Source organism: Echinops telfairi, unplaced genomic scaffold (genome assembly GCF_000313985.2).
Source record: "Echinops telfairi isolate 266 unplaced genomic scaffold, ASM31398v2 ScPeMD7_3509;HRSCAF=4178, whole genome shotgun sequence".
NCBI classification, from domain to species: domain Eukaryota; kingdom Metazoa; phylum Chordata; class Mammalia; order Afrosoricida; family Tenrecidae; genus Echinops; species Echinops telfairi.
Genome location: NW_022107407.1, coordinates 5,289,130 through 5,296,224, shown reverse-complemented (window position 1 = coordinate 5,296,224; position 7,095 = coordinate 5,289,130). Strand labels below are relative to the sequence as shown.

General features: G+C 35.8%; 1 non-coding gene across 1 annotated transcript; it reads left to right on the top strand.

The window, feature by feature from the left end:
* Nucleotides 1-4,564: 4,564 nt before the first annotated feature.
* On the top strand, nucleotides 4,565-4,671 carry LOC115870951. Its single transcript, XR_004047012.1, has one exon. It is a non-coding gene; the product is annotated as a U6 spliceosomal RNA (small nuclear RNA).
* Nucleotides 4,672-7,095: the final 2,424 nt, after the last annotated feature.

Sequence of the window (7,095 nt, the reverse complement as noted above, 5' to 3'; positions counted from 1 at the left end):
CTAGCCTATGGTATTCCTGCATTTGGTGTCATTGCATGTGTTGCATGAGTCTGAAGAATTTATAGACTGGTATCAGACATATGGGCTGATATTGGACTGATGGGCTTGATCTGGACAGGGGTGTTTTATTGATACATAATTACTTCTTGATATAAAATTCTCTCTTTCACATATATGAGTGTCCATAAATTTGTTTCTCTAGTCAACCCACACTAACACAAGGTCTTCCCCTTTTTTGCTGCCCCTCTGCTTTACCAAGCATAATGTGCTTCTCTAGGGACTGGGCTCTACTGACAATATGTCCAAAGGATAGAAGATGAAGTCACATTGGTCGTACTTCTTCCAAAACAAATAGGTTTGTCATTTTAGTAGTCCATGGTACTTTCAATATTCTTCTCCAGCACCATAATTCAAATAATTCAAGTAATTAAGAATGGAAATTGGACTAAAGATGTGTTGCTTCTCATACTCTTAAACTATCAGTAATTTTATGTAGCATGATAAAGGTAAATATGTTACATCAAAATGAAATAATAATTCCATAAAGGTAAAGAATACAGAAAATAATCCAGAAAAGAAGATCTAATCCATAAAATGACAGAAAATGAAAAATCTCATTCATTAGATTGTGAGTCAGTCCTATATGAGCACAATCTCTAAAATTAAAATTAATGATGGCTCATTTGATACGGTTGAATATATAAAGAAGAAATTTATAATTCTAACAATGAATTTGTAGCTAAAGTGGATGAAAATTATGAGCAAAAACCAAATAAACAAGCAAATTAATAACAATTATTGATTGCAAATAAAATTATTGCACAAGAAAAGAAATGAAAAATAAGTATGAGGCTATAAAACCCTAGCTTCTGTATTAAGAAGTCTTTAAATTTGATCCTACTAAGAAGAGATGAGGGTATTAGGGCATGGTCAGAGCATTTTATCTATATATACTTCTAATTTGACTCTGAGTGAGTTTTGCATCTATGCATGTGTGTTGGATAAAAATTCCATCCTTGTTGGATAAAAATGCATAATCATATTTCATTTACAAGATTAGTGTAAAGAGTAACATACTGGACTCAGACAAGTAAAAGGTACTCAGGTAGTATAGATTTCTATCTCTTCTTTGGTGTCTATACTTATTTGCTAATCCTTCATGTAATAAAACCTGTGTGTTTGTGTATGTGTGATATTATAAACACTAAGGAGTTATTCTAATGTCATATACTTAGTTTTTAGGTATATGGAGTAATTAAGTTATTTATGGGAAAAAATACAAAAATTAAGAGGATAATATGTTTAAACTCATAAAACCAGATGTAATCGCATAAATGATAATCCACAGAAAGATATGTACACATTATGATTCTTGAAACCTTATCTAGTTAAAGGTAGTTATAATATAAAAAATAAGTGATTATGTTAAAGATCTTGAGAGGATTAACTAAGTAGGCCCTATATTTAATTAACTCCTTATAACATAGGTAAAATTTTAAGACAGACACACAAAAGGAAGGTGAGCAGAGAGACACAGCTGCAAGCCAGCTGCAAGGATAATACTTTCACCTGTTATAAGCTAGAAGTGGTAAAGAACAAATTCATCCATTCCGCAACTAGAAGGAGTATAGCCCTAACAATACCTTGATTTCATACTTCTGGCCACAGGAATTGAGAGAATATTTTTTTGTTGTTTTGGGGCAACAAGTATCATAAATTTGTGGAAAAGCCACAGGAAACTGACACACTAGGGTACATTTTCAATTTAAAAGTCAGTCCACGAGATGGCAAAATTGATATGGAAAATAAGCTTTAAATTACGCCTTTTAGGGAGATACTGATGACCTTCATCAAAACCAATGCATTGGCAAGATGAAAGCACAAGAAGGAGATAGAGTTTAGGTGTGAAAAAATAGTGATTTCAAATGACTGGTAATATTTCTAATTGACTCTAAAAAGATAGAATGCTACTGTCATTGAATTGTTTCAGGTTCACATTGACCCTACAGAGGGTTTCCTTGGCTGTAAGTCTTCATTGGAGCAGATAGTCTCAACTCTCTCTTGTGGAGCAGTTTGGAATAATGATCTTGTAGTTAGCTGTTCAATGATTACCCAACAGTGGGCAATCAAATAATCAGAATGAAATAATTAGGAACTATTATATATCTCCATGGTAGAGGCAATGTAGAGTAGACAGTAAGGGCATGAGAGAAAGAAATGTTTGGGTAGAAATCTCCTGGTTCATTTACTTAACAATTTGTAAACCTTATCTCAGCACTGATTCTTTATATCCTCATCTTAATATTAAAGACAACAGCTCTTTAACATGATGTGCACAAACTATATATTATTGTGGTAGTTACATAATCTGGTGTCAACTTGAGACTATTAAGAGTGAAGGGGTAGAATTTAGCCTGTCAACAGGTTGCAGCTTGATAACCTCATTTGGAGGCTCTACAGAGATAAATAACTCACTGGAGACCAGACACTCATTCACTCCTTGCAAGAAATTGCTGTTGACAAGCCACATGGAGCTACACTGATGGAGCCAGAGAGCTGGACCTGGAGGAGTCACATGGAGAACCATGCTAGGTTGGAGATGTTTCCACTGCCACTGGATCCTCAAGACTTTCCACCCACTGGCCTGTGATCTTCTTGCTTTGGCATCATTGGATGTGTTGTGTGAGTCTGAAGAGGAATTTATAGACTGGTATCAGACAGAAGGGCTAATATTAGACTTATGGACTTAACCTGGACTTGGCTGGGATGTTTTCTTAATATACAATTGCTATTTGATAAAGTTCTCTATTACACACATATGAGTGTCTCTGAATTTGTTTCTCTAGTCAACCCAGACTAACACAATTATATTATAGCCTACATATTGAGTTCTAGTAATTTTAAGAGACATTCTTCTTGTTGCGATTGTTGCCATTATTAGTAACTTTCTCTGAAAAAAGATTGTATAAATGAGCTAAAAAGAAATACATTAATTGAAAAGAATTCAGTCAAAACACACTATCTATTTAAATTTTATAAAGCCTTTTGAAAGTCTTGTGCAGTTATAGGCAGTACACTAACTGCCTTGAGATGAAATCTCAGAAATTAAAAGTAACTGAGACTGTCCCCTTAAGAATCAAAGAAAAAAAATGCATTTTTTGGTTTGTGTTGTGATTGCATACCTCTAGTTCTTAAATAGCAAAAGTTCCAAAGAAGAATGATACATTTTTAAACAGGGCTAAACCTGTTTATAGTGCAGCTTTCTATGACTAATATATGATTATTCATTAAAAACATCTATAAGTTTTAAACATTTTGACACAGACAAGAGAAGCATGTTTTCCAGAGGATAGAGCTGAACTAAATATCTAAATGATAAGTGAATAAGAAGAGACTAGCCTATATAATTATGATTAAGTACTCCAAAACACTGGTTATGCTCCAAGTTAGTGCTAAACATTAAACACATATAACAAACATTGTTTTTTCTATTCTGAACCTCTAGCAATTTTTCAGCCTGGAAATGAAAAAACTTAGAGAAAACATGGCAAAGTTGTTCAAATAATTAACAGGCTGTCATGTAGGAGAGGAAATATATATATATATTACATATTTCATAGAGAAAGAACCACAAAAAGAAACTGGAAAGAACTTCTCTAAGCAGTGAAAAAAAACCATTTTACATTAGTTCAAATGTCTTAGGGGCATAACACATAAGCCTTTACAAGACTGGACCACATTTGTTTCTATAATAGCTAGACATCTTACAATTTCAAACTATAGACATCTACTTAAGCTAGTTAATCAAGATAGGAAATTTGCTGACTCCTGTAGTTAGAAAAGTCCAGGGGTAGGTGGATTGCAAAGAGCTGAATGTAGGAATCCCCAGTGGGTTCACCACAGTGAAGTCTGGCACTCCTTGAACAAACCACATGGACCAAAAAATATGTAGTTCCTCAAGGGCTGCTGGGCAGACCAAAATTAACTAGGATTGTTTTTTAGAACTTATACACACACACGTATGAAGGTGAGCCAGAAAGTACTGCTTGCTCCAACGGTTTCAGTTTATGCATGCACAAGTTATTCCTAATAAAATGGGTTTAAATAAGTTTATGGGCTCAGTGGATACATGTAGTCCTCTTTTCTCAGTAACACAATTGTCTTAGTCTCATTGTTGCTGTTAGGTGCCATCAAGTTGGTTCAAGATCATATCAACCTTATGCACAACATTAGAGTGCTTTAAAAAGAAAAGATACTTTCCACACCATGGATAAAAAACTTTTTAATTGAGAGCTAATATCAATTTTTTAATTAATATAGAAATCTGCTATCATTGAATCCTTCCAAAAAGTCTACAGGAATACTAAGCAACATAACACAACAAATTTACATATATATATAATTTCAAGGAAGTTTGGAAAGATCTCAAAGATGAATGCAAGGCAGAGAAGTCAGTTCAGAAGTCTATGGCAATGGTCTATTATGATAATAATTTAATTTCAATGAGTTAATCTTTTTTAAAAATTTTATTGGGGGCTCTTACTGCTCTTAAAACATTCCATACGTGCTTGCTTCGGCAGCACATATACTAAAATTGGAACGATACAGAGAAGATTAGCATGGCCCCTGCGCAAGGATGACACGCAAATTCGTGAAGTGTTCCGTATTTTTTTAGCTCAAAAAAACAAACATTCCATACATCAATTGGATTAAGTTTATTTGTACATATGTTGCCTTCATCATTTTCTAAAGACTTACTTTCTATTTGAGCCCTTGGTATTAGGTCCTCTCCACCCACACCCACCCCGTGACCGCTTGATAAATTATAAATTAGTATTATTTTCATATCTTACACTGACCACTATCTCCCTTCACCCACATTTCTGTTATTCATCCCCCTGGGTGGAGGTGGGGGTTATGCATCGCTCATCGTAATTGGTTCTCCCTTCTCCTCCCACACTCCTAGTATTGCTACTCCCATTTCTATTCCTGAGGGAGTTATCTGAACTGGATTCAGTGTGTCATAAGCTCTTTCTGTACCAGCGTATATGCTCCGGTCTAGCCAGAATTGAAAGGCAGGACTGGGATCATGATAGTGGGGGTTGAGGAAGCCTCAAAGAACCAGAGGAATGTGTGTTTCATCAGTGCTATACTGCACCCTGGTTGACTCATCCCTCCCTTGTGACTCTTCTATTTAGAGATGTCGTATTGTCTACAGATGGGCTTTGTATCTCTGCTTGCCCCTCTCATTCTCAAAAAATGTTTTTGTTTTGTTTTGTTTTGAGTCTTCTGGTGCCTGTTGTCTGATTCCATCGACAACTCATGATCACACAGGCTGGTGTACATTTTCCATGTGGACTTGTTGCTTCTCTTCTAGATGGCCTTTTGTTTAACTTCAAGCCTTTAAGACCCCAGACACTATATCTTCGGATAGCCAGGCACCATCATCTTTCTTCACTGTATTTGCTTATGCATCTATTTTGTCTCCAGCAATCATGTTGGGAAGATGAGCATCACAGAATGCCAGGCTGTTAGAACTAAGTGTTCTTGCACTGAGGGAGGGCTTGATCAGATGCCCAAAGTCCATCCACTTCCTTGATGAATTGCCATATAAATATGTGCACATAGGCCAATACATCCATTTTATGAATTACTACATTTACATAGTGTACATGTATGTTTATACCTCTATCCATAGATTTGCTTTCTAGATCTTTCCTCTGATTTCTTTTACCTTTGCCCTTCCCACCATCACACTCAATGAACTAATTTTGATAGATTTTCTCAACTAACAAAGAACTATCCGAAGGGCTTATTAAAACTACCTCAGACACACTTGAAACCTGAGGACTTAAGTCAGAGAATACATGGTGGTTGAGGAAGCAGAAGACAGCTGTACAAAGATGGTCTTGCTACATCAATGCCTTATATGCCGTATTAAGATATATATTAAACCAAACAAACCTTCAATAATGATTCTCAGCGATTATTATTGTAAAGTTCCCAGAAAATTATCCCCCATTGCTTGTGTAAGCAGTTTCCAGTTATGAAAGGATTTATTCTGTACAAGCAAATAATTCAGGTATTGTGATATGGAGTCAACCTACATGGGCCCAATATCCCTCTCTCAACAGCGCTTTAAAAAATTAGTACCAGGGGGTAATCAATAACAATATTGAGTGAAGTTTGTGATGCCTCAGGGGAATGATTGATAAGATTACTTACTATAAATTGACAAGGAAGTTTTGAAAGGAAGCCAACCGCTGGTAAAACAAACAAACAAACAAAACAAAAACAGATCCACAAATAGGTTTGGAGCTCAAACTAAATCCTAGCTCTAACTTAAAAACAATTAGTTCTTACTTCATGGCCCTGCTTGATACTTGCCTTCAGGAAGGGAACACAGAAGATATGGGTGCTATAGCAAAATGTGGCAAAGAAATTAGATGGTACCCTGCTATCAGATAAAATAATGTCTGGGGTCTAAAAGGCTTGTCTACAAACAAGCGGCCATCTAAGAGAGATGACAGCTAACTCCACATGGAAGAAGCACGCCATCAGTCACCAAAGGATTGTAAATCATATACAGTAATCCAAAGTCGAAGGGATTGGTATCAGAGCTTAAAGTGTGAGAATCCGGTTTTCAGAAGGCTATGGATGACAGTGGGAGCCCAGGATTCATTTGTGGGAAGCACATAGGAAATAAGTCTCCAGTGAACACCCTATATCCACAGTTGAGGGATTGGACAAAAGCTGTTCCTAAGCAGAGTGTATTCAAGAGATGAGTATAGAAGAACAAAGGCATACATTCCTATCTTATTCTCCTTCCTCAGACTTTCTTTTGTTGCCTAAAACTCTAAGAAAAAATTTAAAAGAACACAATTTATGTTACTAGAATATGTCAAACCTGTTGTGTTGTTATAGTGTAAGTGAAAAGGAACAAACTTATTTGAGGAAGGGTTGGAAAGATGGCAACACTGCTTTCAGACATGTATAGACCTAAATTGCAGATACAGTGAACCCTCGTTTATCGCGGTTAATCGGTTCTAGACCCTACCGTGATAAATGAAATTCCGCGAAGTAGGATTCCTTATT